The 12,247-nt window shown below is 44.0% G+C and overlaps 1 long non-coding RNA gene across 1 annotated transcript; it reads right to left on the bottom strand.

Moving 5' to 3' along the window:
* Nucleotides 1-709: 709 nt before the first annotated feature.
* On the bottom strand, nt 710-11,573 carry LOC142502258 (uncharacterized). Its single transcript, XR_012803697.1, has 3 exons — nt 11,490-11,573; nt 9,080-9,192; nt 710-807 (listed from the first exon to the last, which is right to left on the bottom strand). It is a non-coding gene; the product is annotated as an uncharacterized LOC142502258 (long non-coding RNA).
* Between the last annotated feature and the right edge of the window lie 674 nt (nt 11,574-12,247).

The following is a 12,247-nucleotide window of genomic DNA, read 5'->3' on the forward strand; positions in this document are numbered from 1 at the left end:
CGCGTCTAAAGTGATATTATAGTGATAATAGATAAATGTAATGAAATACAAAGTGCAAAGTGAATAAACTTTCAATATGTGATCAACTAATAATTTTCACCAACCCATAGTGAAGAATAATAATGAAACAATATATACAATGTGAAATGAAGCTGCTCAACATCCAGGTGGGACTGTTCTTTGTCCCAATGGTAACATTTTTCTTCTTTGAGAGGAGGAATGCTTGATATATCCAGTAATATATGGAATGAAAGAAAACAAGATAGTGCAGATAGTATATGCCAATAGTTAAATAAATGATAAGGCTCTGATGAGGTTGCACTCACAAAACTTCCAGGTTTAAAAGGTATGTCAGAGATTTTCTCTCTCTGACTGGAGCCCTTTTGTAGAGAGATGGTGTAGTCACAGGATATCCCTCAATATGTATGGTTTGTAGTCGTCAAATATAGAATGAGAGAAAGATGCCACAATAGTGTGTAATGTTTCTCCAAATATATTTAAAAGTTCAAGATAAAAGTAACAAACTCACATTTTCCATAATATAAAATTCATTGGAGAGAATCGCCGATACAATGGAGCACTGCGCCAGTGGATGCTGCTGTATATCCCACTCGCGTCTCAGCTTATCCTTCCGCATGTGTCACTTCCGGACGACGTCACGGGAGAGGGCGGAAGGACACCTTGCCTCTGGGTACAGCTCCGAATGCCCGTGCCTCCAAATTCCAGTTCTCCCAAGCAAACACTCTGACTCTACACGTTTCACTCTTTTGCTTCCTCAGGAGACATACTTTTTTTATTTCTGTGTGGCTGACAAATTACGAGAATTTTACCCATGAAATACTGCACATAAGGAATTCAGATTCATAATTATATACTATTACAGCTCTACAAAATTGCTTTACTATATTAATGAGGCTTCCTCTACACAATATAACAATAAAGCAAACATAGTACCTTACTACAACATTTTCTTTAAGTAATACAGCTAAACCCCGTTATAACGCGGTCCTCGGGGTCCACCCCGAGACCACCGCGTTAGTAACGGGGTCGCGCTAATTAAAAAAAAAAAAAATGGCCGCCGCGCACCTGATCGGGAGGGAGTGAGGAGGGAAGGAAGGAAGAGGTGGCCGGAAGCCCTACAAATGGCGACGATTCATCTCTCCTCCCTCCCTCTCCCTCCCAGCCCCTCCCCTCTCCCTCCCTCCCAGCCCCTCCCCTCTCCCTCCCAGCCCCGTGGTTTTTTTTCTTCAATGGCAGCCTGCCGGGGAGGTCAGAGCATGTGTGTGTGTATCTCTGTCTCTCTATGTGTGTGTATCTCTATCTCTCTATGTGTGAATATCTCTGTCTCTCTATGTGTGTGTATATCTCTGTCTCTCTCTGTGTGTATATCTCTGTCTCTCTATATGTGTGTATATCTCTGTCTCTCTCTGTGTGTGTGTATATCTCTGTCTCTCTGTGTGTGTATATCTCTGTCTCTCTCTATGTGTGTGTGTGTGTGTGTATCTCTGTCTCTCTGTGTGTGTATATCTCTGTCTCTCTATGTGTGTGTATATCTCTATCTCTTGACTAGGTCAAGTGATGAGCAGTTTAACATTAAACCTTTGTCTGCTTTTTGTGCTGTTCAATAAAAAATAAACAGAAATGTTTTCTTCTATTTCAAGGCAGTTTTACTCCATAAGGTGAACTGACAATGCAGTTTCCTTTGTAGTGAATTTATGAGAGTAGAATGGTTTACATGTGATCTTTAGTGCCTTCTTTGTGCATTTCTGTTGTAAATAGGTTTGTCTGTGTTACTTGGTGGTCTATGCATTTTGAAATCCCACATGCAACAAGGCATTGCAAGAGTTAATCAAGTGTCGCTTACTGCTCCAACCCTTCAGCCTGTTTTGTTTACCACTCAACCACTGTTCCTGCATTTTTGTTTAAAGCCTAGAGAGGAGTTAAGGACCCTTTGTAGTCTGTAGAAGAATGCAGGGGAAAAAACTGAGGATGCGATCAATTCCTGTGTAGACAGGCAGTGTAGCTAGCGCAGGCTTCAGGGAGTTAATAGCTTGACATACAGTGTAGATATTTTTCAGAGCAGCTAGCTGAGCTCACGGCTGCAGCCATTTTTTTTCCCCCTCCTTTTGCAATGAATTTTCTAGTCCTGCAGATTACGAGCGTCAGTTTATGCAACTGCAGGTAGAAAGCCACGCAGTGGACTGCCGTGAGCTGCTGTTTTTATCTGCTTTCCGAGATTTCATTTAGTAAACCTATTCATGTTCGAGTTGACTGTTTTGCCCAGCTGTTATAATGTTTTTCAGACAGCTGCCATTATTTATTAGAAGGGGGGGAAGAGTTTGACCGACTGGGCCCCTCCGATAGGAGGAGTTGGATATCTGTCAGTTTGTTCATGTGTAACCGTTCTTAGCTGTATGACACAAAAGGACAAGATCTGTCTTTGCACTTGTGTTGCTCCGTGATATAGGAATTTAGGCTAATGTCACATCAATGCTGTGCACGTAGACCTTTTCTAAAGTCTTTGGCAAAATGCAAACAAAATGCCAGTATAAGGCTGTGCAAGCAAAATGTGTATAGTGGGAGAGTGGTGTGTGGCACCAGTTTGTATGCATAATTCAATTTCATAGTAAGCGTGTCATTTGTAATCTATTTGTGCTATAGAAACACACCATTGTAATTATTTGTAAACACTTTTTTTTACATGCAATACTTTCAGTTTTGGATTGTTTCTTTATTTAAAAAAAAAACATACATGTCGTTCAGCTGTATTTCATCAAGAGAACTGCAATTGCATGACTTGTATTGTGAGAGCTGTGAGTGTGTGTGCAGTGAGTGTGTGTGCTGGGAGTGTGTGGTGTGTGCTGGGAGTGTGTGGTGTGTGCAGTGTGAGTGTGTGCAGTGTAGAGTGTGTGCTGGGAGTGTGTGCAGTGTGCAAAAAAAAAATTTAAAATTTTTTTTTAAATTAAATTTTTTTTTTTTTTTTTTTTTTTTTAAACGGGAGCCACAGGAAAACCGCGTTATAACCGAATCGCGGTATAGCGAGGCGCGTTATAACGGGGTTTAGCTGTACATGTTTTCATTTTATATAAAGGGAGTTTCCGTGTTATCAGCTAATTATTACCCTCAATATTTGAGTTCTAGAAATTAAAGGGAAGCGTATTATCCATTATTGTAGTAGAAATTGAGATAACTATTTATGAAACTTGGCACATCCCATTCTGCCCATGCAAGTCAGCAACACTAAAATAAAACGTAAGAATCTAATAAGCACTAAAACTGTACATAAAAGTAGGCCTCCTCAAGCATAAAATCCTGATAAGGTTAATAAAAAAGGCATAAAACTCCAGTCTAAATATGTTATTTTTAAACATATATATCTTTCCTACCTGAGCTGATCAGGCTCGTAATGTAGACTCACACTAACCACACTTCACATTGCAGACAGATACTGTACATGCATTTAGACTCTTTGCAGCTCCCATGGGTGTTTTATTTCTTTCATGCAAGAAAAGTAGGTATGTATGCTGTAAACATAAAATACATTTTCTTCTTGTGCGCAAGCATTTTTTCTTTTGGAAAATGGGTCTGCTTGCAGTTTTTGTACCACGCCCATGACATTTTCATTCATCCTCTGGATTACTTTATTCTAACAATGCATGGAACTTTCATTAAAAGGGCCAATATTTCAAACGACGTTGTTATCTTTAAAACCATTTTAATAATTATACACTAAGCATGACTAAATTCAACATGCATGTGAATGTACTACTATGGGGAAAACTGGGTGCAGGAAATCAGAACCTGTGGGAACTTTACATTCCAAATACCAAACCAAAACCCCAAAATGATGTAGAACCAAAACCAGAACATCAGGTCAACTGAGCATCTCTAGATATTTTCTGCCATATCTTTGTTCCTTATTTTAAATGTTTAAGTTATATTATTATTAGTTTCCTATTTGTTAATATGATTTATACCTATTTTAACAATTTTTCATGTATATTTTAGTATTTTTTCAGCTTATTATTTTTTATAATTTGGTAAACATCCAAAATAAAACAAATCGACTTTTGACAAAATTAGAACCAAAACGCAAGCATTTCATAGAACAAAAACCAGGTCCAAAATATAAGCACAAAGTATTTTTCAAACCAAAACACGAGTGTACATGCCCATCCTTAATGTAAACCACAAAGGGAAACACAGTTTGGAAATAAATATTATGGGGCCTATGTTATGTCAATTCTGGCATTCAAATTATGCAAATAGAGGCTTTTAAATCTGTCTCTGCTTCAATGTATCAAGGTTCTTTGCGTCTTTATTTCATCTAATGCATCAGCTTTCGATTTATGAATGTCATTAGGAGTTAAAGAGGAATTAACAGACTCTCTAAATGAGATTTTCAGATTCTGTTTCTCCATTATCCCCCCATTTCCTCTGTGAGTCAAAAAGCAATTCTGTGTCTATGCATTGAGGTTTCTTTCAAATAGATGTGCATCAGTTGTGTTAACCAGTGGTATGATATGGATTATTTAAGGTAGCAAAAGTAGTTATTTGAGGGGGGCGCTTGATTAGAGTGGGCAAATTTGTCTAAGTTCGGCCAGAGAACTTCGCACAAACCCACAATATAGAGAGGGAACCCAAGGGACTTATATAAGTGCCTAAACACACCTTTATAGAACACATGGAGAGACACCTGTATACAAAAAAGGAGCATAATGTACTGTTCCTTAGAAATGTGGGAAATATGCTGTGTAATAATCTGAATACACTATACATATCCACATTGGCATATTTCCCAGGCATCTCTCTCCCTCCTCCTGTGAAGAAATACCATTTTTGTAGTGGATTCTAACTTTGGCAAAATGTTCACCCACTTCAACTCTACTTGATAAATTTACTGTATGATAATGGACTAGATAAATAGATACTTTTCATTTTAAGCTGTTACTTTTAAGTACAGATGAGGGAGTTTGGGTGGGCACATTTTAACCCTGATGAGCCCGCTTCCAAAGTGGACCCAAAAGGAAAAACGTGCATCATCTTTAGCCCTTTTACTTGCCAGATACGACCCTCCATTCGGTTCCTACCTCATTACGGTGCACTGGAAGGATCACACGGGTTACTTTCCCGTGTGAGCTTTTGCACATGGATTTCCCTCTGAAACCTTTTCTGCAACCAGGGTTGATGTCAGGCCCCTGACATCCATTCACACAGATGTAGCAGCCCACACGTTCTTTGGATGGTCAGAGGTAGGAGACCCAGTAGAAACATGTTATCACTTGATAACAGGTACAATAATGTTAGCTACATCTATATATACAGTATATATATGTAACAGGGTGTGTCCCATAATACCTCTTTTTTTATGTAAGCCCCTAGTATGTTCAGGGCAGTAACAGGTTAATCTATGGGCCAGTGACTCCCCCCCCCTTAATATTTCCCAGGGAGACCGTACTGTGGCTTGCTATGCCCTGGATTTTCTGACGGTGGCTACGGAGACCGGCTGGAATGATGAGGCCCTATTCGCAGTCTTCTGGCAGGGCCTGTCCAAACGTCTGAAGGACAAACTGGCATCTCTCGATCGCCCCGCTGGATTTGAAGATCTGATAATCCTGTGCATCAGTATGGATCAGCGTCTCCAAGAGAGAAAGATGGAGAGAAACAAACATCCTCGAGGTATACAATCGTCCTCTTTTTCCACCATAGGTCCTCTACTCCCCACAGCTCCCGTTCTAGACGAACCCATGCAGCTGGGAGGGACCAGTCTTTCGCCTATCGAGAGGCAACGGAGAAGATGAGCGGGGCTGTGCCTCTACTGCGGCAATAACGGACACCTGGTGATCAACTGTCTGCTTAAACCGGGAAACGGCATAGCCCAGTGAGTATAAGGAGGATCACGCTTGGCACTGCAACCTTTCCCCCTCCTCAACCCTCTACTAGGATTTACCTACCCATCTGCATATTCGGTGAGACCTTCACAGTACAGACATGGGCCCTTCTGGATTCAGGGTCAGGGGGAAACTTCGTCGACCAAGAATAGGATACCTTTGGTACCCAAAGATCGACCGGTAGCCCTTGAAGCCATTGACGGACGACCCTTGCAGCCCGCGTTCATTTCCTTGCAAACTGCGCCCCTCAAGATCTCAACCGGTGACTTCCACTCCGAGACCATAACACTGGATGTTATCCACACTCCCTCCATGGACACTATTCTGGGACTTCCGTTGCTCCGGATCCACAATCCGGTCGTTCACTTGACAGAGTCCACACCTCTACATTGGAGTTCCTATTGCTTGGAACACTGCATGTCTGCTCCTAAGGCAGTGGCAGGTCTGGAGGTCACGGATCCTGACAGGATACAGCTGCCGGTGATATTTGAAGACTTTCGCGACGTGTTCGACAAACGCCAGGCAGAGGAACTTCCTCCACATCGTGCGTACGATTGCCCAATCGATCTTCTACCCAGTGCCATTCCCCTGAGAGTAGGATCATACCCATTATCTATACCTGAGACCCAGGCTATGAGACAATATATCCAGGAGAATCTCCAGAGGGGGTTCATTCAAAAATCCTCATCACCTGCTGGGGCAGACTTTTTCTTCGTCAAAAAGAAGGACGGAACCCTGCATAGACTATCGCTGTCTCAACAAACTCACCATAAAAAAACGCTATCCCCTTCCGTTGATAGCAGAATTATTTGACAAACTCCAAGGAGCTAGGATCTTCACCAAACTGGATCTCAGAGGCGCCTATAATCTGGTTAGAATCAGACAAGGAGACGAATGGAAGACCGCATTCAATACTCGCGAGATCTTCAGGTTAAATGGGACCCCCCTGGTCATAGTATCTGACAGAGGATCCCAAATAATCTCCCGGTTCTGGAGGGCGTTTTGTAAGAGTCTGGACGTCACACTACACTTTGTCAGGCTATCACCCCCAGACTAATAGGCAAACGGAATGCACCAATCAGTCTCTTGAACAATTTTTAAGGTGTTTTGTTGCCGATACTCAAGACAACTGGGCAGAACTTCTCCCGTGGGCTGAATTCTCCAATAACAATCTTTGGAATGAATCATCCCAACAGTCACCGTTCATGTCAACTATGGCTTCCATCCTTCTGCACTCCCTTCTCTTATCTCGAAGTCTGGAGTCCCGGCCGCAGAGGACAGGATCCTCCACTTACAAGACTTATGGCAGAAGATCCATCTTAACCTACAGCACGCTGGTAAACTACAGAAGAGACAAGCAGACCATCACCGAAGAAAGGTCCCAGGGTACTCTGTAGGACAAAGGGTCTGGTTATCCACAAAAAACATTTGTTTAAAGGTAACCTAACCCAAACGGGCACTGCGCTTTATCGGACCTTTCCGCATCACTAAAAGGATCAACCCAGTAGCCTACCGGCTAGAACTGCCTAAGAATATGAGAATTCCCTCCGTCTTTCACTCCTCCCTTCTAAAACCATGTCTACAAGACTCATCCTCCAAAGGACAACCTAAACCTCCACAAACCATACTGGTAGAGGGTCAACAAGAATACGAATATGAGGGTCAACAACTCCAGAATGTCCAGAGGAGGATTGCAATATCTCGTACACTGGAAGGGCTATGTCCCGGAAGAGAGAGAGTGCATTGCTCATTGTCAGGTACATGCCAACCGTCTCATTTATGCCTTCCACCGTAGGCACCCTGATAAACCATCCATGGGTTGCCCGGAGGTCTCCCCTCTAGGGGGGGATACTGTAACATCCGCCGCAACTCCTGTCGGAAACCGCCCGGCTGTCGCGTCGCACGGCGGACCCATGCAACCACGCACTGCCAGGCCGGTACACGCACGCTCTGAAAGAAGCCGCCAGCACCTCCCACAGGGAAGGAACTCAGCCGCACGCCGCGTGACGTAAGTGCTCTGCGACGCGCATCGCGCACGCGCACGCGTTGCCCGGCAACCATGGTAATCACCAGGGAAGCCTGACCTGCAGGCTGTTTCAGATAATTGCCTTCCGGACACCATTGGAGGACTGGATCACACCCCTGCAAGGTAATTGGATCCTTCCTACTTATATACCTGCTCCTGTCTCTCATGCCTTGCTGAGCATAAACTCCTGTTTGTGCATTGTGCTCACCGCTGCTGTTTAGTTGTCTTGATCCCTGCTTGGCCTTACCTGTCTGTTCTCTCCTGTTCTGATCTTGGCTGTTCTTTGGATTCCTACACTCTCCTGCGCTTTGACCCCGGCTTCGTCCCTTGACCATTCTACCTTCTATTACCCTGGACCTTGGCTACGGAAATCTACCATCCTCCACTCTCCAACCTGGAAATACGGCAAGTACCCTGACTACCCTGTCCTCTCCAACCCTACGACGCTGTACGACTTTGACTACGCTTTCCGGACAGGACTGCGTGGTTGTGGGTCGGTGTCTTTCCATCCCCACCTCAGCCCCGCGGTCTTCCATCCTGTTTGTGGTGAGCGCAGCGTGACAGGAAGTATCAAAGTCAGTCTTGTGCTGGGAGAAGAAAAGAGCCCAAGGGCAGTCAGTCTTCCCCATCAGGGGAAAGCATGCCCACCCCAGGCTCAGGCCTGGGGACCATCAAGACTCATTGCCCCCTACTACCGGGGTATGTACCCTCCAGGAGTCTGGGACTTCAGAGATTCCATTCTGCTTCAATGAAGAGCTGCAGTGATTCATAATAAACTGTACCTCAGCTTGGGTGTCAGTTCCTGGGTAGGAGGGATAAGAGGTGTTGTAGTGGGAGCTGATGTCCTGCAACCCGGGAGCCCATTACAACTGGAGGCACTGATGTACCAACAAGATCGACTCAGTATTTCCTGGAGTTTAACAGGTACCGCACCACACACATTAGTAACAGCAGTGTATCTCCCAAGGGGGGGGGGGGGAGAACACTGTTACATATACAAAAATAGCCAAGCGTACTATCCTTGGTGCAGCTGCCATGTGCATTCACATGACCGTGGCGGTCTGGCACCGACGGATTCATGCTACATGAGGTCCCATTCAGAATCATGGACCTACAGTATAGCTGCTCAATTGGGGCAAACACTGTCACTGACGCCACTGACCTTTGCTTGTTTTCCAGCGGCGCAGAGGACAGTAAGTCTTCTTACATCTGTATATATATGTTCAGATGTAGCAACCATGTTTACTCCCGATGGCACCGTTTAGCAGGACAGACCTAACAAGACAGCGGAAACAGATGTCATTTAAAAAAAATTCCATTGACCTGTTACAGTATTTATATTATTTTTTATTTATTATTGTCACGTATTACTACTGTGAAGCGCTATGTACATTAATGGCACTATATAAATAAAGACATACAGGCATACCCCGGTTTAAGTACACTCACTTTAAGTACACTCGCCAGTAAGGACATATCGCCCAATAGGCAAACAGCAGCTCGCGCATGCGCCTGTCAGCACGTCCTGAACAGCAATGCCGTCTCCCTACCTGTACCGAAGCTGTGCACAAGCGGGGAGACTATAGAGCCTGTTACAAATGCGTTATTTACATCAGTTATGCACGTATATGACGATTGCAGTACAGTACATGCATCGATAAGTGAGAAAAAGGTAGTGCTTCACTTTAAGTACATTTTCGCTTTACATACATGCTCCGGTCCCATTGCGTATGTTAATGCAGGGTATGCCTGTACAGTACAATACAATACAATGGGCAACAAAAAGGGTGGGGCTAATGTGTTACATCAGTGGGTGCAATAAAGCCTGCTACATCTGTATATATATGTGTGAATGTCTGAGGATATATATTGTGACGAAGTCACTAACTCAGTATGCTGGTGTGAGGAGCATATGTGTGCTTCCAGTATACTGTACAAGCTGGTAAACTCCTCCTGGAGAGGCTACATGCACCTGCAGCTAATTAAGCAGGAAAGATTTCCGAGAGACTGCAGGTTTAAAAAGAAGGAAGTGGCTTACACAAGCTGAGCTAGTTTTTCCCCAGGAGGGTAGAGAGGCTTGTCCCAGCTAGGAAGGCTGTTGTGGTTCCCAAGCCCTGCAAGAAGCTCTGTTGCTGGGACCCCAATCCAGGATAAAGACTACAAGCTGGACACAGCCTGCTCCCCAGATCCGGCGTTCCTGATTGCTGTTGGAGCTACAATTACAGATAAGAGACTTTCTGATTTTGATCTTTGAATACCTGGTATATGTTTTGGGTGTATAACCAGATTAGCTGGCTGCCCGCTAGAAAGGGCTGGAGTGAAGTCTAGTTAGTTTCCCTAATGGGAATTGGTATTTATTTTATTATTTGGTTTTCTTAAAGGGACAGTGCACCTGATGTTTATTTGTTTTGTGGCTAATAAACCACTACAGTTAAGCTTTACACAGTGTCTTAGCGTCTTACTGACCCTGCCGTGAGACCATCCTGCCACTATGTATTTGTGGTAAAAAAAAAAATACCACTTGTGAGCACATTCACATGTCTCAGACAGGTCTGCTCCACCATTATCTCATAGCATACAATGCTTCCACTGCAGCCAGGGATTCTGGAGAGTGACATGCAAGTGATCACACAGTGTCACCTTTTTTGTCTTGACCATTTTAACATGGAACCCTATAAGCTTATTCTGTGACACCATGGACAGCAGAGCACATGGGAGCAGATGGTAACCCACCACAGCTTGCCAGTAGAAAGACCCTCACCTCCTCTGACACACAAGGAGGGAGCGGGCTGCACCCAGGAGCCGCGCTGGAAACTTTCCTAGTGGACTGTATCCGGTAAAAGGAAATCCCGGAGCGAGGAGGGGTCAAGCGGTGAAGCGAGGTCCGAAGTGAACAGTCAGTAGTCAGGTAAATCTCAGGCAGGTGGCAGGCAATCGTCAGGTTAGACAAGCCGGGGTCATACACAGGAGGTCTGTAGCGAGCAAATAAGTACTTGGGGAGAGATTATCGAGGGGCTGAAGATCCAGACAGGCAAGAAAGTTAATATGTTTGCAGCAGCAAGGAAGTAATTCAATAGCAGGGTTTAAGTAGCTCCCAACCAGAAAGTGAAAGTTGAGCAGCCAGCTGCAAAGCCCGGAGCAGAGGAGTCCAGCAGCACAACCACAGGGAAACCGCGCCATCCGGGGAAACCTGGCGAGGACCAGAATGGGGTATAACCTACTGTATGCTAGCTATATTACACAGCTTTTCAGCACAGCCTGGGTTAAAGGAGTGCCTAGCAAGTAAACCTACTCACAGATGTGTCTCATCAGTGTCAAGATAGTTACTGGCTTTGCAATGTGAAGCTGAAGTGGCTACAAACGGACACAAAATACGTTTTGGTAAGTATAAAAGTGACGAAAACCCTGCACCGTACTGCCTCAGTGAAAACTCATTATTGCAATCAGGCTCTCGGTAGGTGGTTAACGGAAAATAATCCATTGTAAGTTTAATTAATAAAAGTCATGGAGTACATACAAAATAAAGAGGTATATAAAAAACAGATTCATGCAAATTCAGAAATCAAATTCACCTTGTAAGATCGGTTTGTCGGCTCTTAGCCAGGATTTCTAGTACAAAGAGATCCTGCCCTCATGGGAGCTTATTCTGGCTGTTATGTTGTAGTTGTCTACCAGGCTGGAGATGCCGGAGAACTACAACTCCCAGGGGCATTGCTACTGAGCACTCACCAATTTCCTGTACAGCCCTATTTAGGATCAGGAAGTTGCAACAATCCTTGCGTTGCAAATCTTTCCCTGGACAGTTTACATCCCTGAAGTCTCAAGCTATTTACTGCCTGCTTCTCTGTGAATCACATTGGATAGTACTGGACTCTGCCTTCTGCCTAACCTCTCCAACAATATTGATTACCTATGAATGACCTTGGATTGCACTGGACTCAGACATTTGCATGACCACTCTAACTATATTAAATTACCTGTGTATGACCTCGGATTGCTCTGGACTTTGCACTTGCCTTAACCCTCAAATAGCATTGCCTTACAGATGTAGCAGGATTTCCAGTGGCGTTGGTGTGAGGTTCTACATCTAAATCCCCAGCAATTATTTCTATTTTGCGGGGTGATTGCAACAGACTTGCGAGTGTGCCGCGACTGGAAAAAATTGAGTTATATAATTCGTCGCAGTACTCGGCAGTAATAATTGGCGGCACTAGTGTGCTATTAGGTCTTTAATCTAAATGCAAAGTAACCCATCCCTTATGCCCATTAATTTCATATAATATTGTATCCCATTTATTTAAATGTAACTCACAGAGAATGTAAGGGAACT

The sequence above is a fragment of the Ascaphus truei genome, chromosome 9 (genome assembly GCF_040206685.1).
Source record: "Ascaphus truei isolate aAscTru1 chromosome 9, aAscTru1.hap1, whole genome shotgun sequence".
NCBI lineage: Eukaryota > Metazoa > Chordata > Amphibia > Anura > Ascaphidae > Ascaphus > Ascaphus truei.